The sequence below is a fragment of the Schistocerca gregaria genome, chromosome 7, assembly GCF_023897955.1.
Source record: "Schistocerca gregaria isolate iqSchGreg1 chromosome 7, iqSchGreg1.2, whole genome shotgun sequence".
Classification (NCBI taxonomy): Eukaryota; Metazoa; Arthropoda; class Insecta; order Orthoptera; family Acrididae; genus Schistocerca; species Schistocerca gregaria.
The window spans coordinates 143,518,863-143,543,907 of NC_064926.1; the positions used below are offsets into that span (position 1 = coordinate 143,518,863).

The 25,045-nt window shown below is 44.9% G+C and overlaps 1 protein-coding gene and 2 non-coding genes across 4 annotated transcripts in view; all 3 read left to right on the top strand.

Annotated features, from left to right (window-relative positions):
- Nucleotides 1-25,045, top strand: part of LOC126281537 (polyamine-transporting ATPase 13A3-like) — a 383,790-nt gene that overhangs the window by 182,848 nt on the left and 175,897 nt on the right. The gene's annotated exons all lie outside the window — the stretch shown is intronic.
- Nucleotides 6,248-6,322, top strand: Trnat-cgu (transfer RNA threonine (anticodon CGU)). Its single transcript has one exon. It is a non-coding gene; the product is annotated as a tRNA-Thr (tRNA).
- Nucleotides 6,548-6,622, top strand: Trnas-cga (transfer RNA serine (anticodon CGA)). The gene has a single exon. It is a non-coding gene; the product is annotated as a tRNA-Ser (tRNA).

Here is a 25,045-nt window from a genome sequence, read left to right on the forward strand (position 1 = left end):
AGATACATCACATGATCACACTGACAGAACCACAGGCACATAGACACAGGCAACAGAGCATGCACAATGTCGGCACTAGTACAGTGTATATCCACCTTTCGCAGCAATGCAGGCTGCTATTCTCCCATGGAGACGATCGTAGAGATGCTGGATGTAGTCCTGTGGAACGGCTTGCCATGCCATTTCCACCTGCCGCCTCAGTTGGACCAGCGTTCGTGCTGGACGTGCAGACCGCGTGAGACGACGCTTCATCCAGTCCCAAACATGCTCAATGGGGGACAGATCCGGAGATCTTGCTGGCCAGGGTAGTTGACTTACACCTTCTAGAGCACGTTGGGTGGCACGGGATACATGCGGACGTGCATTGTCCTGTTGGAACAGCAAGTTCCCTCGCCGGTCTAGGAATGGTAGAACGATGGGTTCGATGACGGTTTGGATGTACCGTGCACTATTCAGTGTCCCCTCGACGATCACCAGAGGTGTACGGCCAGTGTAGGAGATCGCTCCCCACACCATGATGCCGGGTGTTGGCCCTGTGTGCCTCGGTCGTATGCAGTCCTGATTGTGGCGCTCACCTGCACGGCGCCAAACACGTTTACGACCATCATTGGCACCAAGGCAGAAGCGACTCTCATCGCTGAAGACGACACGTCTCCATTTGTCCCTCCATTCACGCCTGTCGCGACACCACTGGAGGCGGGCTGCACGATGTTGGGGCGTGAGCGGAAGACGGCCTAACGGTGTGCGGGACCGTAGCCCAGCTTCATGGAGACGGTAGCGAATGGTCCTCGCCGATACCCCAGGAGCAACAGTGTCCCTAATTTGCTGGGAAGTGGCGGTGCGGTCCCCTACGGCACTGCGTAGGATTCTACGGTCTTGGCGTGCATCCGGGCGTCGCTGCGGTCCGGTCCCAGGTCGACGGGCACGTGCACCTTCCGCCGACCACTGGCGACAACATCGATGTACTGTGGAGACCTCACGCCCCACGTGTTGAGCAATTCGGCGGTATGTCCACCCGGCCTCCCGCATGCCCACTATACGCCCTCGCTCAAAGTCCGTCAACTGCACATAAGGTTCACGTTCACGCTGTCGCGGCATGCTACCAGTGTTAAAGACTGCGATGGAGCTCCGTATGCCACGGCAAACTGGCTGGCACTGACGGCGGCGGTGCACAAATGCTGCGCAGCTAGCGCCATTCGACGGCCAACACCGCGGTTCCTGGTGTGTCCGTTGTGCCGTGTGTGTGACATTGCTTGTACAGCCCTCTCGCAGTGTCCGGATCAAGTATGTTGGGTCTGACACACCGGTGTGTTCTTTTTTCCATTTCCAGGAGTGTAGATTAAATGGTGCTAAGTCTCTAGCTACAATTAGAGCCACAGTATCGTGGAGAATAAGCACTAATTGTTGTCGATGATTACTCGATTAACTCACGTCACAAACGGAGCTGTAAAACTCTGGCCGGCCGGGGTGGCCGAGCGGTTCTAGGCGCTACAGTATGGAACCGCGCGACCACCACGGTCGCAGGTTCGAATCCTGCCTCGGGCATGGATGTGTGTGATGTCCTTAGGTTAGTTGGGTTTAAGTAGTTCTAAGTTCTAGGGGACTGATGACCTCATAAGTTAAGTGCCATAGTGCTCAGAGCCATTTGAACCATTTGTAACACTCTAAGGAAAATCATCACATAAGAGGCAGCTAAATGAAAACGAAGCAGATGGAAAAAAGTAAGTAAACCGTTTACTATTTCAAAAGTAATCGCCATAACTGTTAATATATTAATGCCACGGTGAGACAAGACAATCAACGCCTTCATAGTAAAATGCTTGAGAGTACCTAGTGAACAGTGATTGTACCCAGGTGTACACCACTTCTCGAAACAAACTTGTTAACGTCGGGTCCGCCCACATGTTGCAAAGGTTGTTTCGACTACGCTGCAGAAGTTTCACTGAGAAGTCCATACACATCCGCCATCCAGTCCCGTTCTTTCTTTCTTTCTTTCTCGGGCCTTTGTCCCGCTCCAACGCGGGGTCGGCTCTGTTATGACGGATTTGGCAGAGGGTGGCCGGATGCCCTTCCTGCCACCACCGCGAACCTTCCGGGACGGAGGTAGTGTACCCCAGCTGTCTGCGTCTAGTGGAAGCCATGAAATAGTGCGAACGTTTTCAAATGGTTGAGTCCCGTTCTCTCCCCATTCAATTTCCATATTTTTGGAGCCCTGTAGAAAGACATCCGTGGCTGTTGATTTGCTTTGTACAAAGAGGAGCATGCCTGGGTACAATCATGATTTCGTGGGCAACCGCAAACATTTTTCCATGGAGGCATTGACTGTCTTGTCTCGCAGTAGAATGAGCGTATTAACAATTATGGCAATCACTTTTGAAATAATCAGCAGTTGACTTAATTTTTCCACCTGTCTCGTTATCAATTGCTGCCTCTTGTACAATCAAAATGCTTGTTTTTTTTTTTTCAAAAAATAAAATAAAATAGAGGATTTTCGTTTGAAGACCTGTCATCGCCGAAGTCATTAGAGTCAGGGAAACAGTTCCGTTGGGGGGAGGAGAGGGTGGAAATCGGCCGTGCCATATCAAAGGAACCATCCCGGTATTCGCGTAGACCGGTTTATGGGAATCACGAGACACTTAAACCTGCATCACCGGGCAGGATTTTGACCGCTGTTCTCTTAAACACGAGTCCAGTGTCTTAACAACGCAAAAAAGAATTCCTTCAGCAATAACACAAAAACTTTTCTGAATATAGTAAAAAAACTAGCGATCCCGGCAATGCCTCACAAATGCTAAATATGTATGGGAACTGGGCAAACTTATATGTCCTACTCTCCTTTCCCTCCCTCTCTGTTAGTCTTGACCTCCCCCTCTCTCTGATTTTGAGACTTGTTTATTGTTATTGCAAATTCAGGTTCAATAGTAGCATCCAAATGATAAGCCGACAAGCCATAAGTACAACTTTCCGGTTTCCTGTGAAAGACGACTGCGAGAAGGGAAACAAATGAGCACACTCCTGTGTACATAATGAGGAAAAGATACTTGGAAAAACAATTTGGCGAATGGGTTAAATGTTCTACCGTACTAAAAACTGAAAAAGAAAACAAGACATTTTCACAGCAGAGTACAGCACAACATAGTCTTTCTCGCAGTCGGTTTTAACAGCAAGTCGGTATATTAATGTTTAAAATATGGGTGAAAGTCAATTCCACAATGGTAGGAATGTGCAGCCAGTACGTCTTACTTTCGGGAAAGCACACAGATTTCAGTACATGTGTTCAACTAGGCTTTCGTCAATATCGTAGATAAAGATTGGACTTAAATATGTAGGGGAAAGTTTAATTTTAAGATCTATTTGAGCACCTGTGGTGCAGGACATACCCGTTACGTCCAACGCTGGGGCGCTATTCCAGTGCTGGAGATCTCTGGCAATAGTGACAGTTTAACGGGAAAATAGGTTGAATATATGAATTGAAGTTTGTGTTGGGGAGAGCACTGGACGCGGGTAATTGGTGCAGCGAAGTTGACCGTAGTGCTGCGACAGTATAACGGTCAGCATTTCGGTCTAGTAAGCAAGAAGGCCCACGTTCGAATCCCGTGTAAGGCACAAATTTTAAATAATTTCTTCACCTTCCAACATTATCGTTAAAAAATTAGTTGCGATCATGTTACGTCGGTCATTTATACCTAATTCCTGTCAGAAAGATTTCGACATGTTATAGTAACAGTATTACCATGTTTTTAATATGTGGTAGATAGTACTACGATCCATATTTTATCAATTTTGATTGTACGACGTGCGAGTTCTAACGACTGATATTTATGTTCGAAATTTTGTTTAGTGTTGCGAACTTGACTATGCAGTATAATATGGTCAGCAATTTCAATGTCGGGTTCAGCGTGATTCAGTGACAACGATTTGGCGTTAGCGAAGATGAGCACGTGCTCATAGCTCTTAAGGTATGCATTTTAGAGCTCATGTTTAGCGGACATATTTTCCTTGTTTTGGTCCATACTAACACCTCTGAAAGTTGCCTACCCTACAATCTTAGCAACAACTGTATCAGTACATGTATTCCACTGTCAGAGGTATCAGAACGGGTTTCGCTGGTAACTTTCGACTCTTGTAGCATAGATGAGGCAGGATTTTGGAATCAGGGAAAGTATGAAATTTCTTTAAAGACAGATAATGAATTCATGAAAGGCCGTCCGACAATTGTGAACACTTTTAGTGTAAAAAATATTGGTTGAAACAGCATGTTAAGTTTCTCGTGTGTGGCGGGATTGAAGAGAGTGACCGCTTGCACGCGATTTTGGTCCCGGGATTGTTAGCACTATATCGCTCGTGTTTGGCCCGTAACTCATCGCCGACGAAACTAGTTAATGTGTCTGATCAGCGTGTAAGCAATAGCTTTGGAGGACACCTACAAATTATACTTGCGCCTCCGTTTCCCGGGGGCTCTACCGCTTCAGTACTAGGAAGGTGACAAGTCAAGTAAAAGTGTAAGATTTGCAATGTGGTTGAGAATTCGGACGACCCAAAGACTATAAAGCCTTATTTAATCATACGTAAACAGGAACAACGATTTAAAATCGCATTTCATTTCCTTGATATGAGGCCAATGATTTAAAAAGCAAAATTAATGTTCTGAAAAGATACAATTAATACATGAAAGCTGTCTATAATACGTTGAAGAATCTTATTATTCCTTGAGAAAGGTGTACTTCAATTCACCATTGTGATACACTCGACTTATCGAACATTACCTGCTCAAATGAACACAGAGGGCACTTGGCACGGACACGTCGTAGATGAATTTATAATTTGTAGTATTCAGCCTTTTCCGTAATTACAAGATTTACAAAATTTCTTCAGCAGAAACTACCTCAGACAATCCGTGATACACAGCGCTAATACAAAATCAAATAAATTACCCGGAGCATAAGAACTATGCCGAAGACGTCCATGTCCGTCAATACACATGCCTATGAAAATATGTTATGCGTCCGCAGAAAGCTGCGATCGATTTTGTTCTAGGTATCACGATTAGCAGAAATAAGATGTTTGTTGACCACTAACCTTATGATTACTGTCGTTTCGCCGTAGTCTCACTCCACATTGCGGCTCTTCTGGCTTGGGGTGGAGACATTCATGTTGCTCGCTAATTGCCTCCTTTCGAACTGTTGCTCAGCTACGGTGCGGACCGCTGCTGCGTTTCTTGTATTGTTGAGAACTGCGTCCCATCGGTATTTGTTATTTACTCTAAGACAATGGTTCCTAAACTGTCGTAAGTGCCTCCTGAGTCGATCTTCAAATTTTTTGAAGAATACAAACCAAACGATTCGATTCTGGCTAATTTCCAAGAATGGTTACCTATCGAAGTTGCGGTGTTCAAACGATACATATCGAACGTGCGATCGTAAATCGGTCATGCGACTCTGGTGGTGGGCCTTGTGATCAATTATTTGTGACCGTCATTTTTATCTGTTTTCCGTCGTTCCCTTAGTTGCTCTAAATTACATACCTCCGCGAATTATTTGTGAGTTACTAGGGAATGGCTACGTCGCTAGTGAGTGGGATGTCTGGTGTTCTTCACGTTTCTTCGGCGGATTCTCTCAGATGGAAAAATCTAATTCCATGTTTATCCAGCGTAGAAAATTGTTCGACTTTTCGTCGCAAATATGGAGTACCATCGGACGCAGAAAGAAGGGACTGTGTAGACTGTGGTGGAGCGAAGTGTGTAAAACTTCGTAAGAACAGTTTCTATGCTGAAATACCGTTACAGTTTCATTGCGGACAGTACGGAAAACTAACGAGTATCAGGAAGAATACATGGTACGGCTCTTCCAAATTATCCATCCAGACCACCGTAATGGGCTTTCAGATGATGACAACACCGACGACGAGTAAGGTAAGTCTTCTCCTTTGCAATTACAAGTATTTTTGTGACGCTCTTCTCTTGTCGTTCCTGTAGCGACCACCGTAAACATACTCAGAGCGCCTCCCACCAGAGTCGCATGATCGATTTACGATCGCACGTTCGATATGTATCGTTTGGACCCGCGACTTTGATAGGCAATCATTCTTGGAAATTACCAGATTATGTTTTAGCCACGAAATTATTTTTATAGGATCATTACTATTACTATTATTATTATTATTATTATTATTATCATAAATACTGTAAGCCTAATGTTCATTAAATAAAACCGGTAATTTCTTTGCTGTGAGTACCGGACGTGAGTCGTGCTTCGGTAGCTCAGTTGGTAGAGCACTTGCCCGCGTAAGGCAAAGGTCCCGAGTTCGAGTCTCGGTCGGGCACACAGTTTTAATCTGCCAGGAAGTTTCATATCAGCGCACACTCCGCTGCAGAGTGAAAATCTCATTCTGGAAACATCCCCCAGGCTGTGGTTAAGCCATGTCTCCGCAGTATCCTTTCTTTCAGGAGTGCTAGTTCTGCAAGGTTCGCAGAAGAGATTCTGTAAAGTTTGGAAGGTAGGAGACGGATACTGGCAGAAGTAAAGCTGTGAGTACCGGACGTGAGTCGTGCTTGGGTAGCTCAGTTGGTAGAGCACTTGCCCGCGAAAGGCAAAGGTCCCGAGTTCGAGTCTCGGCCCGGCACACAGTTTTAATCTGCCAGGAAGTTTCATATCAGCGCACACTCCGCTGCAGAGTGAAAATCTCATTCTGGAAACATCCCCCAGGTTGTGGGTAAGCCATGTCTCCGCAATATCCTTTCTTTCAGGAGTGCTAGTTCTGCTAGGTTCGCAGGAGAGCTTCTGTAAAATTTGGAAGGTAGGGGACGAGGTACTGGCAGAAGTAAGGCTTTGGGGACGGGGCGTGAATCGCGCTTGGGTAGCTCAGTTGGTAGAGCACTTGCCCGCGAAAGGTACAGGTCCCGAGTTCGAGTCTCGGCCGGGCACACAGTTTTAATCTGCCACGAAGTTTCAACGTGACCCGTTGTCTTCATCAAGTGCTACCTGAGACTGCACGTGATCGAGATACTGAATCACGTTGTCGAAATTCTGTGCATGGACGTCGCTGGTATCCGACAGAACATACAATATGTTACTATCATTAATGCATGACAGGATGCGATGGAGGCTACAGCTAGTGAAATGAATAATTGGACATCATCCTCTTCACGTATCCACTCCCCAAATAAGTACTTCAAATGTGCGCCTAAAATAATAAAAGTGGGACACACTTAACAAATGGTAAGTATTTCATGAAAATTTCTTTTACAATTTTTAGTTAACCTCCCAAATAGACCAGAAAATGCTTCATTACTGAACGCACTACTTGACAGCACATCGCAACAGTAATTACATACTCGGTATTAGTCGACACAGTGTAATTGCTCCTGAGAGTAAGGATGCTTCGGATCGCTTGTTGTGAGTTTTTATCGAGATATTTCTCTAGAAGACGCTGAACAACTTGACAGTATACGCGGAGCTGTGTTGAAATCATTTACAACGCGAAGCCTGTACCTGAGCGACCACTGTATTTGTGTGCTGTAATGTCACAGCGTGCTTTCGATAACGGCTGCAGGATGCCAAGTGTAATAACATCGTGGTCGAGTAGTGCGATAGTTCAAATGGCTCTGAGCGCTATGGAACTTAACAACTGAGGTCATCAGTCCCATAGACTTAGAAACTACTTAAACATAACTAACTTAAGTACACCACCCACACCCATGCCCGAGGCAGGATTCGAACCTGCGACCGTAGCAGCAGCGCGGCTCCAGACTGAAGCGCCTAAAACCGCTCTGACACAGCGGCCGGCTGATCAACATCTATCAAGCCTGCCACAGAATGTGCCTTACAAAGAATAAACGCGAAACGCGTATGGCACAAAAATTGTGTTTTATTCAGTTGTGAATAGACGTTGTAAGAGGCCCATGACTAAGGAATTTATTGCTAGCGCACTCGAGCAGATGTAATTTCGCGGACCTCTTACAACGGTCTTAAAGTAATAATTATCAACATGCCGTCATAAATGAAGGAAGGTTAGGGTTCAACATCTCGTCGACGGTAAGGTCATTAGAGAAGGAACGAAAAGTCAGATATGGGAAGGATGGGGAAGAAAATCGACTGCACTGCTTTCAACGGAGCCATCTGGGCATCTACCGGCAGCTATTTGGGGGGAGGGAGAGGAGAGGGGAAGAGGGAACCACGGTAAACCTAAACGTGGCGCATCAAAGATTCGAACCGCCTCCGTCCCGAATGCGGATCACATGTATTAACCACTGCGCCAACCTCGAGACTTTATATTTATTGTAGTACTCCCACGTAGTAGTAGTAGCTGTGATTTTCTGTGGTCCTACTAAATAGCAGATACAGTATTGCTGCCACTGGATAATCTGTGGATTTTTTAAAAATTTATTTCGGTTTGTCCGCTTTGAAAAGTATTGATTTGGAATTTTTATGATCTTTTAAGGTATATGCCAACATAATTTCCTCCATCATTCTGAACTGCTTTTCTGTATCACATTTTTAATTTTCTGTGACAGCCTAACCTTATTCCTGTATTAATAAAAACATTTCTTCTAAGTAACTGGTTGAATATCCTGGAGTTAATCACAAAACGATGTTATTCCAGCTCGTTAAATCAAAATGGGAGCTTTCCTATACATATGAAGAATACAGAGATATGCTTTGCTTATACTAATGAAATAATTGTATCCTTTTACTGTCAAAGTATTCTACCTACAAAATATTGAATGGATATACACAGCGAATCACCTAAAACGTAGCCGGAAATATTTCGGAAATAGGGAAATGCTATTGATTTGTGGTTTTCACAGAATGGATTGGTAGTCAGGGACTCATAATGTTAATCAATCAACAGATTGTAATAATACTTAGAAAGTGTATTTTTTGTGCAAGCATACACTTTTTAATGGAACATGCCTATTGACATTAACATACTAAAAGTAAGGTAAATTAGAATGTCAGCAATGTTTGAAATAGGATTGTAGCTGAGGTAGCCACACTAAAGAACAACGCAAGTGCATACACTAGTTACATTACGTGAATTCTGACCAGTAACGAGACAACCGACCATCGCAGGTTGTGTTCAAAATTACTACTGTGGAACAACTGCTGCAAAGGTGCTAGCATTTCAGCAGAGATGTCCGAGCAGGCTGCAGTAATAAGTCGTTGTATATCATCGGATGTAGTTGCTATGCCTTCGTAGACAACAACTTTCGGGTTTCACCACAGAAAAAATTCTACAGGCGTAAAACGCAGGGAACGGGACGGCCAACATACAGGTCCTCTGAGCCCAGTTCAGCGCGACTTGGAAACAGTTCATGAAAATATGGCTGTAGTCCTTCGTGCTCTGTGGTCTTGACAGCCATCATGTTGCTACCACAGGTTCCTCCTGCTCTGCAGAGGAACGTGTTCTGGCATCCGTGGATGATGGTCTGTTTGGCCTGTGAGCTGATGCTTCACTATCTCTCACCACACGTTTACACTCGGTGGACGCTGATGTTTCACCTCACAAAGACAACAGGGATTGTCAACGACCAATAGTGCATGTTTCGGCGGTTTACTTCGCCATGATTGGTAAATGTTGCTTCATCACTAGACAAGATGCATGATACATCTGGAATACCTTGTCTTAATGCCTGTATACAGAAGTCAATACGATTCTCATAATCGTTCCCATCCAGCTCTTGATGGAGAGAGATGTGATAGGAGTGGAACCTATGTCGATGGTTCAACTAAATACCTAGGTATTACAATTACGAACAACTTAAATTGGAAGCAACACATAGAAAATGTTGTGGGGAAGGCTAACCAAAGACTGCGTTTTATTGGCAAGACGCTTAGAAAATGTAACAGATCTACTAAGGAGACTGCCTACACTACGCTTGTCCGTTATCTTTTAGAATACTGCTGCGCGGTGTGGTATCCTTACCAGATAGGACTGGCGGAGTACATCGAAAAAGTTCAGAGGAAGGCAGCACGTTTTGTACGATCGTAAAATGTGGGAGAGAGTGTCACAGAAATGATACAGGATTTGGGCTGGACATCATTAAAAGAAAGGCGTTTTTAGGGAGGAACGGTCACAACGACAAAATAAGGGAAATCAGAGCTCGTACGGAAAGATATAGATGTTCATTCTTCCCGCGCGCTATACGAGAGTGGAATAATAGAGAATTGTGAAGATGGTTCGATGAACCCTCTGCCAGGCACTTAAATGTGATTTGCAGAGTATCCATGTAGATGTAGATGGTGCATATGTAGGAAACTTGGCATAACTCAGGCCACTTCCTCGTGCGATTCCGCGGGAGCTAACGCGCGGGTCAGCTGCAACAGCAACGAGAACATACGGAAGTAGTTGAAGAAGTTAATAAATAGTTGCCGAGATAGTTGACGTCTGCTGCATACACCTTACAAGAACAAATTTGCGTTCTCCCTACCCTTTCCATACACCAAGAGCACCATTGCTTGGAATGTCACACACAAACTGACTACTAAGTCGCAGTGGAGTCAAGGAACACACAAGCTCACTGCAGGCAAACATTGCGACATCGTACTAGCAACTACGCAGGTTGAATGGCACAAGCCTGCCGGAGTGGCCGAGCGGTTTTAGGCGCTACAGTCTGGAACCGCGCGACCACTACGGTCGCAGGTTCGAATCCTGCTTCGGGCATGGATGTGTGTGATGTCCTTAGGTTAGTTAGCTTTAAGTAGTTCTAAGTTCTAGGGGACTGATGACCTCAGAAGTTAAGTCCCATAGTGCTCAGAGCCATTTTAAATGGCACAAACAAGTGTCGGTGTGGAAAGTATTCAAAATACGGTATCTGGTAAACGAATCGCAGTAAACTCCTGCAACAAACTCCACTGACATTCTAATTGATCCAACTTGTAGTTTGTTAATGTTAATAGGCATTGTCAAGTCAGATGTTGAAGTGTGGACACGTGGACGAACAAAACGTTAAGTCCATATTGACATGGGTGGTCCACTCAGTGCCGGCCGCTGTGGCCGAGCGGTTCTAGGCGCTTCCGTCCGAAACCGCGCTGCTGCTACGGTCACAGGCTCGAATCCTGCCTCGGTCATGGGTGTGTGTGATTCCTTAGGTTAGTTAGGTTTAAGTAGTTTCTAACTCTAGGTGACTGATGAAATCAGATGTTAAATCCCATAGTGCTCAGAGTCATTTGAACCTTTTCAACTTCGTGGTGCAGGTGCGACTGTGCACGCAACATCAGGTCGGAAAGTTCTTGAAGTGTTTGTGGGGAAACTGTTCGATGCAGAGAAAACACAACCCACATTCTGATGTGTGTATGCATTAACGTACCACATATAAAAACGTCTGAACTTACGTCCGTTACACTCTGTATAAAAAGTAGCAAGACAGTTGGACATTTTCTTAGAAACCTTTATTTGGCCATGATAGCAATCTAGAGAACACTGATTATCGTATATTCAAACGCTTAAACGGTCTTCTTCATGTCATATTACAAACATGTGGTATCTAAGTCGGAGGAATAAGGAAGACACTGTGTCATTATAGAGTTAACATTCTTAAGGAAATGTCATAGTCGTATTTACAATTTGACTGCAAGTGACATTTCCTTAAGGATGATAATACTATAATGACAAAGTGTCTTCCTTATTCCCTCGACTACAGACACCGCATATCTGTAGTCTGATCTCAAGATGACAGTTTAAGCGGTTGAAACTAGTGATGAGTGATACCTGTGTCCGCCCCGACAGGTGAGTGTCAACGCGACTGTCTGTCATGATACGGGGTCCGGGTTCGATTCATGGCTCAGTCGGAGATTTTCTCCGCTCGGGGACTGGGTGTTTTATAGTCCCCATCAACATGCAAGACACCGAAGTGGCGTCAACTCAAAAGACTTGCGCCAGATGACCTGTCTAGCAGACGGTAGGCCCTATCCATACGACATTTCATTCAAAAAAAAATGGTTCAAATGGCTCTGAGCACGATGCGACTTAACTTTTGAGGTCATCAGTCCCCTAGAACTTAGAACTAATTAAACCTAACTACCCTAAGGACATCACACACATCCATGCCCCAGGCAGGATTCGAACCTGCGACCGTAGCGGTCGCTCGGCTCCAGACTGTAGCGCCTAGAACCGCACGGCCACTCCGGCCTGCCATTTCATTTCATTTCGGTGTTATCTGTGTTGCTATCTCGGCCAGAATCTGCAACAGTGAAGTTTACAGACGGCCATCTCTACTCTGTGTCAAAATGGTTCAAATGGCTCTGAGCACTATGGGACTCAACTGCTGTGGTCATCAGTCCCCTAGAACTTAGAACTACTTAAACCTAACTAACCTAAGGACATCACACACATCCATGCCCGAGGCAGGATTCGAACCTGCGACCGTAGCAGCCGCACGGTTCCGGACTGCGCGCCTAGAACCGCGAGACCACCGCGGCCGGCACTCTGTGTCAGATAATTATAAAAAACGTACGACGTTTAGAATATTCCCCCATCTTGGAAAATTTTCTGCAGTCTCCACGCCCCGAAGTGTACGAACGACATTTCCTCGTTGCATTACCTCCTGTTTCCGGCAGAGCTGAAGTTGATAAGAACTTCATTTCAAGTACAAATACAAAAATAGTATGATGTGCAAGTCTCATATAAGATGGTGTCAACTTACACTGATGAATACAATGCCGTCCTGATGATGAGAAACGGTGTGTGGGCCAATTTTTGTAGATGTATGGGGTGCGGCGGGGACTGGCATACGGGAGGAGAAGTGGGCCCCACTTTACAGTCGTGTCCTGCGACCTACATAGTGACGCTCTAGCTTCCCACCCACTATTTTTATGTAGCTGCATGCAATTCGTATGTCCGATTCGAGCCGTAACTATTGAGCAACGAGGTATTTATCGCTAGCGCCCGCACGGAAACAACAACAAGAGTTCGGCTGCAGCTTTTGTTCTGAGGTAAAAAAAAACGAGCGCGAGTATTTGGTGTTGCGAAATCTTGACTGCGCTGAGCGCCACGTCCGGCTGCAGTCCGCTTCACGTGAAAGAGAGCAGCGGTGGCGCGCCTAACGACAGTGTGCGGAACTAGGCACACTGGGACTCGGCGATCCAGCAGCCGACAATGGGTTGCGCAAGCTCCGGCACACGGAGGCCAAGGTCACCCGCCACGGTGCGGTGCCGGTGGCGGAGGCAGTTCCCGTCAGTGGCTGGGCTTCACCTCAGACCAGATGCGGCTCCGTCCAGAGATACGTGCTGCCCCGGCGAGATCGAGACAGGTGGCGGTACTGTAGGGATCCTCACATCCGCGTCTGCTTATCCTGTTTTCAGCGGGTATTAACATCGCGCTCCGCCACGAGCAAAACAAGTCTAGCGCAGCTGTCATCTAATGCTACCACAGGAGGAGCTAAGAGAATTAGCAGACACATTATCGGCGCGCGGAAGCACTAAGCAGTTCGAAACAGCCTTGAAACTGCGCATGCGCGCTAGACCCAAATAAAGCGCGCATGCGCAGAAGCAAATTTACTGTTGATATCTGTGACCAGCAGGTCAATTCTGCCTTTCTTATTGGACATTGTGAACAATTTTCAGAAAGTAAATGGCCATAAATACTGTTGTTGTTGTTGTGGTGGTGGTGGGCGTGGTGGTGGTCTTCAGTCCTGAGACTGGTTTGATGCAGCTCTCGATGCTACTCTATCCTGTGCAAGCTTCATCATCTCCCAGTACTTACTGCAGCCTACATGCTTCTGAATATGCTTGGTGTATTCGTCTCTTGGCCTCCCTCTACGATTTTTACCCTTCGCGCTGCCCTCCAACACTGAATTGGTGATCCCTTGATGCCTCAGAACATGTCCTACCAACCGATCCCTTCTTCTAGTCAAGTTGTGCCACAAACTTCTCCCCAATCCTCTTCAACACCTCCTCATTAGTTATGTGATCTACCCATCTAATCTTCAGCATTCTTCTGTAGCACTACATTTCGAAAGCTTCTATTCTCTTCTTGTCTAAACTGTTTATCGTCCACGTTTCATTTCCATACATGGCTACACTCCATACAAATACTTTCAGAAACGACGTCCTGTACTTAAATCTACACTCGATGTTAACAAATGTCTCTTCTTCAGAAACACCTTCCTTCCCATTGCCAGTCTACATTTTATAAAATCTCTACTTCGACCATCATCAGTTATTTTGCTCCCCAAACAGCAAAACTCCTTTACTACTTTAAGTGTCTCATTCCCCAGTCTAATACCCTTAGCATCACCCGACTTAATTCGACTACATTCCATTATCCTCGTTTTGCTTTTGTTGATGTTCATCTTGTATCCTCCTTTCAAGACACTGTCCATTCCATTCAACTGCTCTTCCAAGTCCTTTGCTGTATCTGACAGAATTACAATGTCATCGGCGAACCTCAAAGTTTTTATTTCTTCTCCATGGACTTTAATACCTACTCCGAATTTTTCTTTTGTTTCCTTCACTGCTTGCTCAATATACAGATTGAATAACATCGGTGAGAGGCTACAACACTGTCTGATTCCCACTACATCTAACTTTAACCTATCCATTTCCCTTTTTAAATTTTCTAACCTACCTGCCGATTAAGGGATCTGACATTCCACGCTCCGATCCGTAGAACGCCAGTTTTCTTTCTCCTGATAACGACGTCCTCTTGAGTAGTCCCCGCCCGGAGATCCGACTGGGGGACTATTTTACCTCCGGAATATTTTACCCAAGAGGACGCCATCATCATTAACTATACAGTAAAGCTGCATGCCCTCGGGAAAAATTACGGCTGTAGTTTCCCCTTGCTTTCAACCGTTCGCAGTACCAGCAGAGCAATTAAACAAATTCAATGCTTTTTGCCGGTAGACTTTTTTATCGTTGTTGTGAAAAGTTTTGTGTTAGCGGAAGAGCCAACGCCGTGTTACGAGTGGACGCCGAAATGCACGCGTTTTAGCTCACGCAGGCTGGCGTGAGGAGGGAAGAGCTATACTGACGTGAGGTCTGGAACATGACAAGGAATGAGAATTCTGAAAGCGGACGTAATTAGTTTGATACTTAACTTTAATCCATTAATGATGAACGTCCCTCTTGACGGTACATGATTCACAATATTATCTGTTCAGAATACATTGTTGAAGATAGTATTTATAGTAACTGAATATGGCGCCTTGCTAGGTCGTAGCAAATGATGTAGCTGAAGGCTATGCTAAACTGTCGTCTCTGCAAATGAGAGCGTATGTAGACAGTGAACCATCGCTAGCAAAGTCGGCTGTGCAACTTGGGCGAGTGCTAGGGAGTCTCTCTAGACTACACTGCCGTGTGGCGGCGCTCGGTCTGCAATCATTGATAGTGGCGACACGCGGGTCCGAAGTATGCTAACGGACCGCGGTCGATTTAAAGGCTACCATCTAGCAAGTGTGTTGTGTGGCGATGACACCACAAAAAGCATTCTTTTCTACGATTGCTTCGCATTCTACAAATGCAATGGAATACAACAAGCATGGGTTGAGCATTCTAATGCAAGCGCGTATCGAGGAAAGCTGTCTGCGAGATCCTCACGACCCTCTGTGTAGTAAAGTAGTTCGGCAATCGTTTATTTATGAGGGAATATGCATCTAAATTTACGTGTTTGACTTTAGATTTATATACGTAACGCCTTAACTGGCGAAAGCTCACGTTTGATTTTATTGCATCTTCTTCTCTATTTCAGAATGCGAGTAAGGAAAAACTGGCAAGAGTCGAAAGGGTATAAATAAATAAATCAATAGTTTAATTCTTACTTCTGCTAAGGTGAAATTGCTACCCACATTACAGTATGACATGAGTGAACTCAATCCTGCATCATCGACATTTCAATATCATGAAGTTCCTTTGTATCTTTGGGCCTCAGTTCTTCGATAATAGGAAATATACACTCCTGGAAATTGAAATAAGAACACCGTGAATTCATTGTCCTAGGAAGGGGAAACTTTATTGACACATTCCTGGTGTCAGATAAATCACATGATCACACTGACAGAACCACAGGCACATAGACACAGGCAACAGAGCATGCACAATGTCGGCACTAGTACAGTGTATATCCACCTTTCGCAGCAATGCAGGCTGCTATTCTCCCATGGAGACGATCGTAGAGATGCTGGATGTAGTCCTGTGGAACGGCTTGCCATGCCATTTCCACCTGGCGCCTCAGTTGGACCAGCGTTCGTGCTGGATATGCAGACCGCGTGAGACGACGCTTCATCCAGTCCCAAACATGCTCAATGGGGGACAGATCCGCAGATCTTGCTGGCCAGGGTAGTTGACTTACACCTTCTAGAGCACGTTGGGTGGCACGGGATACATGCGGACGTGTATTGTCCTGTTGGAACAGCAAGTTCCCTTGCCGGTCTAGGAATGGTAGAACGATGGGTTCGATGACGGTTTGGATGTACCGTGCACTATTCACTGTCCCCTCGACGATCACCAGAGGTGTACGGCCAGTGTAGGAGATCGCTCCCCACACCATGATGCCGGGTGTTGGCCCTGTGTGCCTCGATCGTATGCAGTCCTGATTGTGGCGCTCACCTGCACGGCGCCAAACACGCATACGACCATCATTGGCACCAAGGCAGAAGCGACTCTCATCGCTGAAGACGACAGTCTCCATTCGTCCCTCCATTCACGCCTGTCGCGACACCACTGGAGGCGGGCTGCACGATGTTGGGGCGTGAGCGGAAGAAGGCCTAACGGTGTGCGGGACCGTAGCCCAGCTTCATGGAGACGGTTGCGAATGGTCCTCGCCGATACCCCAGGAGCAACAGTGTCCCTAATTTGCTGGGAAGTGGCGGTGCGGTCCCCTACGGCACTGCGTAGGATCCTACGGTCTTGGCGTGCATCCGTGCGTCGCTGCGGTCCGGTCCCAGGTCGACGGGCACGTGCACCTTCCGCCGACCACTGGCGACAACATCGATGTACTGTGGAGACCTCACGCCCCACGTGTTGAGCAATTCGGCGGTACGTCCACCCGGCCTCCCGCATGCCCACTATACGCCCTCGCTCAAAGTCCGTCAATTGCACATACGGTTCACGTCCACGCTGTCACGGCATGCTACCAGTGTTCAAGACTGCGATGGAGCTCCGTATGCCACGGCAAACTGGCTGACACTGACGGCGGCGGTGCACAAATGCTGCGCAGCTAGCGCCATTCGACGGCCAACACCGCGGTTCCTGGTGTGTCCGCTGTGCCGTGCGTGTGATCATTGCTTGTACAGCCCTCTCGCAGTGTCCGGAGCAAGTATGGTGGGTCTGACACACCGGTGTCAATGTGTTCTTTTTTCCATTTCCAGGAGTGTATGTCCTCGCCTTCGTTCCTTCTTCCCATCCAGTGTCGATCCCACCTACGACTGGCTTTTCATCGTCGTTGTGGTTCTGCGATTCTCTTAATGGTTACGGCAGCTCTCAGGGTAATAGCTGCAAAAATATCTGCTTTCTCCATATGCAAAAGGCTGTATAAATGTTAATTTATATAAAAATATGCTTGTGCAAGCAGTAGTTATGACATAAAACGAACAGTTGAGCCTACAATTAAGTATAGTAATAACGGAAGTCCTATAGATGAGAACCACAATGACTTACTAAATAGAAATACTGAACCATCAGCAATTTTTAATATGAATGAACAACGAATTTACCTTCAGGTTCCAGTTTTTCGAGCCATGATTATCCGGTGCATATATTGTAATCTGCCGACGTGAACCACTCTGTACTTCCAAACATTGCATTTGAAGCGCTGTTTCAGAAGTCTACACCTTAAAGATCAGATGTAACGTATAACAGAGGTTTTAGGATTTCATACGTTAATGCCATCGCTTCAGTACCTACATCCAACTCTGAATACCAACGTGCATAAACGCACCTACATTGTGGCAACCAGGTGCGAAGCCATGGGGGCTCTGGGCTCCTATGGCGCCCAAAAGAAAGAAAAAAAGAAAAAAATTGAAATAGTAAAATGAACAGTAGTAATAAACTACATACAGCGATGTATGATTGCAGATGTCCATTGCATATTGGTGGTCAACAGCTGCGTTCTGTAACTAGACTTCTTAAGTAATAGAACCCAGTAAGTTGTCCTCGACGGTGAATGTTCAGTGATGACAGGGGTAACATCAGGGATGCCCTAGGTAAGTGTGATAGGACCGTTGCTACTTTCTATACACACAATTGATCTGTCAGACAGGGTGGCCAGCAATCTGCGATTGTTCGCTGATGATGCCTTGATGTACCGGAAGGCGTCGAAGATAACAGACTGTAGCTTGCTGCAAGATTACGTACACAACATTTGTAGTTGGTGTGATGAATATCAGCTGTCTCTTAATGTAGAAGAATGTAAGTTAATGCGGAAGAGTAGGAAAAACAAATCCGAAATGTTCAGATAGAGCATTAGTAGTTTCCTGCTCGACACAGTCACATCGTTTAAATATCTGGGCGTAACGTTGCGAAGCGATATGAAATGTAACGAACCTGTGAAGATTGTCGGCGGGAAGGCGAATTGTGGACTTCGTTTTTTTTTTTTTTTGAGAATTTTAGGAAAGTTGTAACGTATTACTATCTTTACGACGTTTCTCACCAACCCGAATACGTTATCTCGCATTTCTAGCTGCTTCTCCTACACAAATAATGATAAAAATTCAGAAATTCAGGGTCACCACAAGCCCATGCCCTTCCTAACGATTTAGAAAAAAAGCGGGGCTGGAAAATTATTAGTTTAATTACTTTAAGAATATAATTACGAGTATGCAAATTTCTTTAAATAGCCAGATAAATAGCACTCCATGTCGTGCATGAAGCAACTTGATTAATTCAGGATTGGAAATCGTAGTAAGTGGGTAAGATCAACACCTCAAAATTTATCTTTCACGTAGATTATTTATTGTATGTGAGTATTTGGTTGCACATCCTGACTGCACATAACTGGTGCCTGACTAGAAATATTTAAGTAAGAATTACGTGAGAATGTAACAGAGCACAATTTAACTACAGCAAGAAGAAACACAGGAACGGGGGTGGGAGACAATGATGCTATCATCTCCTTTGCATTCATACCATAAAAATATCTCAGTGAGATTCGCATTCCGATTCTACGCATGCACTATTCTGGACAGAGGTTTAACCAATGCACGAGTTTGTGCGATAATTATTCAACATACTAACTGCGTCTGCTGCTTGCAAACGGCCGAACTAGAGCAGGTGGTGCATTCCGAATCAAACGGTTCTGCTGCTTTGTAGAAAGCGCACGAAAGAACAGATATTCTTGCAGAAATTATAGCTCATTAAACAAGCAAACTGTTAAAATAAAGCCTATTGCGGTGCTGTGGTGGACCAGAAGGGTAATTGATTACCAAACATGTGCCACAAAATCGACACACAAAGGCAAAAGCAACTTCCACAAAATATAAGATTAAAAATCATACTCGCTTCGACACAGTATTACCTTCACGTACGGTTGGAGTGATCCTAACCAGCTTTTCCTAATCAGATTTACCGTTTGAAATTCTTCTTCATTGTTATTCAAAATGAACAAAGTAACATCCACACTTTTAACTCAAACACCCAAAATTCGCTTATTTAAAGCAAAATAATTATGGCACATTCGGAAAATTAACACGCATCACACGCTTCAGTTAAGCTGAAGTTCATAAGTATTTCAACAGTTAAACATAACGAAGTCCTAACTCAACCTGATCCTATCACCTGAAACCCCCCTTAAGAACTACAATCCGTACTCACTAAACGTTGGCCGAAGAGTGTCGCTTTTTCTCACGAGATTATCTATCTCCCCGTGCAGCGGAAGCTACCAGAGGGATAGACCTCCGTCATCAATCTCACACACAAAAACGGCCTTCGACTAAGATGGGCAAACCTCTCCATTCAGGTACTGGAAACCTAAGTTGGTCATCCTGTGCACTCCTTCGAACGACAAGCAACATCGTCTGCTCCCAGCAGACGGTGACAAACTCAGCGTTTCCCACAATACAAAACCGAAACCCCTCGTTAAAACACTCATATAATATTCAATAGGCCTTATTCGAGTGCTCAGTCTTTCTGGAAGAGTTCATGAATTGACCGAAAATCGGGTAGTAACGTGAATAAGCTGTACCGAATTCGACAAGCATCTTATGAAGCGACTTCACAGAGACGTTTCAAAGTGTAGTTGTTCTGTAAAGGTGTCCGTTTATAGAACGTTAGTGCGATCTATTTTTCACTACTGCACAAGTATTTGGGGTCCGCATCAGGTCGGAATTAAAGAAAACATCGAAGCAATTCAGACACGAGCTGCTAGATTTGTTACCGATAGGTTCGGTCAGAATGAAAGTGTTACGGATATGCTTGGCAGTTCAAACGGCTCTGAGCACTATGCGACTTAACTTCTGAGGTCATCAGTCGCCTAGAACTTAGAACTAATTGAACCTAACTAACCTAAGGACATCACACACATCCATGTCCGAGGCAGGATTCGAACCTGTGACTGTAGCGGTCGCTCGGCTCCAGACTGAAGCGCCTAGAAACGCACGGCCACTCCGGCCGGCTTGGCAGTTCAAGTGGGAATCTCTGGAGGAAAGGAGACATTACTTTCGAAGAACACTAATAAGAAAGTTTAGAGAACCGGCATTTGAAGCTGACCGCTGAACGATCCTACCGCAGCCAACATACATTTCGCGTTGGGATCACGAAGATAAGATACGAGAAAATAGGGCTCTCACAGAGGCATATAGACAGTCGTTTTTCGCTCTATCTGCCACTAGCGCAGGAAAGGGAATGACTAGCGGTGGTACAAGGTGGCTTGCAGGGTATGTATGTAGATGTAGAAAGGAATCAGGCAGAAGAGAAAACATACCGAGCGTTTTAGAATTAAGTACAGAATTTTTGTGGTATGATAGCGTGGATATGAGAAATTATTTTAAGTATACGAAAATGGGGTCGCTGACACATATTTCCGACGGTAGGCGACTTCAGAGGATGATCGGTCCGCCGAGTGGTGCGATAACCGGCGGGACATATCAGTAAGCTTAGATGCCTAGCGTCATTTTTTTTTATTGGTACCCGCGCCCTAACAAGGACACTCTGTGCTAGCCCGCTTTGTCCTCATTCTGTGCTGTGTACCTAAAGTGAGCTGTCGTTTGTGTACTTCGCTTCCACATCAATGTAATTCGCAATCAAGTGTAGTACCAAAGGTAAGGTAGTGCGTTAAGGAACAATGGCATGCACTTGCAAAAGTAAAAATATTGCGTAGGACACGGAACGTTTCAAGTGGGATAAACTAGCAGACATGCACTTGGCCTTTGGTGCTGCAGGAAATGTGGAAGGAACAAGGCGTTTGTACGCAGAACGTTATCCAAACAGACGAATACCAAATCAAAGAATATTTGCTGTTGTGGATCGTCGTCTCCATGAAAGGGGCACATTAGAGGGAAATTTCCATGCTCGAGGTCGACCACAGAGCGTACGCAATCCAGGTTTCGAAAAACGAGTCCTACAAATGTTCAACAACAGTCCTTCAGATAGCGTACACTCCCTTCCTCTGCTCTAAATGCTAGTTCTAGCCGTGTTTGGAAAACTCTGCTTGATGAACATCGCCCTCCCTGCAAGTTGTGTAAGGTACAGAACCTTCTATCCCCTGATTTTCCAATTCGGAACGACTTTGCTGTATTTTTTTTTCCAGCAAAGAATGATAACTCCCGACTTCGTTAACATTGTGTAAGTAGGCTGTTTAAGTATTGTTATTGGTAACGCCAACACCACGTAGCGCTCTGTATGAAAAATCACTGGCTGTGCCTTGTGCAGTCTGTGGCTGGTTTGCATTGTTGTCTGCCATTGTAGTGTTGGGCAGCGGCAGCTGGATGCTAACAGCGCGTAGCGTTGCGCAGTTGGAGGTGAGCCGCCAGCAGTGGTGGACGTGGGGAGAGAGATGGCGGAGTTTTGAAATTTGTAAGAATTGATGTCATGAACTGATATATATATTATGACTATAAAGGTAAATACGTTGTTTGTTCTCTATTAAAATCTTTCATTCGCTAACTATGCCTATCAGTAGTTAGTTAGTGCCTTCAGTAGTTTGAATCTTTTATTTAGCTGGCAGTAGTGGTGCTCGCTGTATTGCAGTAGTTCGAGTAACGAAGATTTTTTGTGAGGTAAGTGATTTGTGAAAGGTATAGGTTAATGTTAGTCAGGGCCATTCTTTTGTAGGGATTATTGAAAGTCAGATTGCGTTGCGCTAAAAACTATTGTGTGTCAGTTTAAGCACAGTCGTGTACAATTTTTCTAAGGGGACATTTCATATGTCGACCCTTAGCCAAGGATACCTCACTGGAATCTTCTGATTTTTTCTTGTAGTTTGTGTAATTAATGTAGATTTTGTTTATTGCTAGCGCGTAATTGTAGAGAGAATCTCCTTTGTAGTTGTAGTCTTTCATTGTTGTACAGTACAACAGTTGTAGCATGCATGTAGAGTTGCACCAAGTATTTCGCAGCTGCGCTGGCAATTAACTAGATATTATTTTCTATGTTAATGTATTCTCTTATTTTTGTTCTTCAAATTGTGTTTTCTGTGTAGTCGTGTGAAAAATTGTGACAATAATGACGTGTGAAAAACGTAATACTAGGCTCCAAAGTAAGATATGAAACGTCCCCTTAGAAATATTGTACAAGACTGTGCTTAAACTGACACGCAATAGTTTTTAGCGCAACGCAATCTGACTTTCAATAATCCCTACAAAAGAATGGCCCTGACTAACATTAACCTATACCTTTCACAAATCACTTACCTCACAAAAAATCTTCGTTACTCGAACTACTGCAATACAGCGAGCACCACTACTGCCAGCTAAATAAAAGATTCAAACTACTGAAGGCACTAACTAACTACTGATAGGCATAGTTAGCGAATGAAAGATTTTAATAGAGAACAAACAACGTATTTACCTTTATAGTCATAATATATATATCAGTTCATGACATCAATTCTTACAAATTTCAAAACTCCGCCATCTCTCTCCCCACGTCCACCACTGCTGGCGGCTCACCTCCAACTGCGCAACGCTACGCGCTGTTAGCATCCAGCTGCCGCTGCCCAACACTACAATGGCAGACAACAATGCAAACCAGCCACAGACTGCACAAGGCACAGCCATTGATTTTTCATACAGAGCGCTACGTGGTGTTGGCGTTACCAATAAAAATACTTAAACAGCCTACTTACAATTGTTCCGTGGACTGAGAAATCGAAGAAGTTCAACAGTCACGCCTGCCACGTATGGTCTTGTGTAAATCCTAGAGGTATGACTGTCCACCATTTTCAGGAACGACTTTCAGTTAATGTCTGGGCTGGAATTCTTCATAACCAACTAATCGAGCCTCACATTCTTCCACACTGATTGGTCGCATTTTCCGCGTCTTTTCCGAACACATACTTCCTGCACTTTTCGAAGATGTGCCGCTTCAAACCAGAAGACGAATGTTCTTCCAACATGGTGAGGCACCTCCCCATTTCACAAATCGAGTGGAGAGATTCTTGGACAGAGAATATCCTGGAAGCTGGATTGGGTGTAATGGACCTGTTCACTGGCCCACAATCCCCAGATCTCAAAACACTCGATTTTTATCTCTGAAGCCACGTAAACTCTCTTATGTATCAGATCCCTGTAAACGCTGTTGAAGAACTCTTAGCCCGAAATGCTGCTGCTGCAGGAGACTTTCGAGATCAAACGAATGAAACATTTCCCAATGTCCACCGTTCCGTAATTCTACGGCTACAATTATGCAATCGAGTCAGTGGCGCACACTTCGAATATTTACTGCACTCATCACAATGTATAATGACGTTTCTTCCAGGCAAAGCGAATTAGCTTTGGCATTGTCTTCCGCACCAACTATGAGTCAGAGACCCCCAAGTTCGCGTTCTAAAATGATTTCCTACATCCAACTTATCAACCAACAAAAATTCTTTACTTACTTCTGAAACTTCCGATATTGAGAAATATAACCACGCTACAAAAGACATTGATTAAAATCACCAACACGTAGGAAGAAAACGGGTATTAGAAAGAAACCTGCCTACAAGTCGTAAACAAAATTATTAACGGTGCAACTGGTATGAATTACCTCTTTGAGATTCCTAGATATTGAGAAAGCCTTTTATTCAGTTTCAATAAACGGCTCAGTCGAACACAGAGAGGACCCACGTGCGAACAGAACGCGCTGTTGTCCTCTACAGTCGGTCGTGTAGTGTAGTGTAGTGTAGTTACACGGCGGCACCGACAACGGTCGGCAGACGCCGTCGCCAGAGGCCGCCACATGACATGGTCCGACAGTGCATCCGATCTCCTTAGTTTCTGGCAGGATCAAGGAGGCTAGAATCTATTTTAACCTCACTGGCGGGGGACGGTGCTACGGTACCTGTGTACAGAGAGACGAGTACCGCAATGAAGCTTTTGCTACTAAAACGACGCAGAATGCATGTGAACGAGCTATATCTGTCTCGAAAAGAACGTGTCGAGTACAGAACACTCTTTCCTCACAAATAATCAGACAAGCTTTATGAAGAATGGAGACAATAGTGACAATGAGAAGCAAGATTACATATGCCCTACACAATATCGGTTAAATTCAGCAAAAGAGAGCGAAGTCGCTTCCCACGCCCGGGTTCCCGGGTTCGATTCCCGGCGGGGTCAGGGATTTTTGTCTGCCTCGTGATTACTGGGTGTTGTGTGATGTCCTTAGGTTAGTTAGGTTTAAGTAGTTCTAAGTTCTAGGGGATTGATGACCATAGATGTTAAGTCCCATAGTGCTCAGAGCCATTTGAACTATTTTTGACAACTAAACCACTGAAAAATGAAAACACATATACCACTTTTGCAAACCTCCTCATTTAACGAAATCGCTACACCACTGGCACGAAAATAGCATTAAGCAGTAAAAATAATTCATAGACAGCTACTGCTCACAAAAAAATAAAAGATCCACCACAGTACATTTAAGCGTAAAATACACCACACTTCTCACTTGAGCAAACTATTTTTTGAGGCTATAAT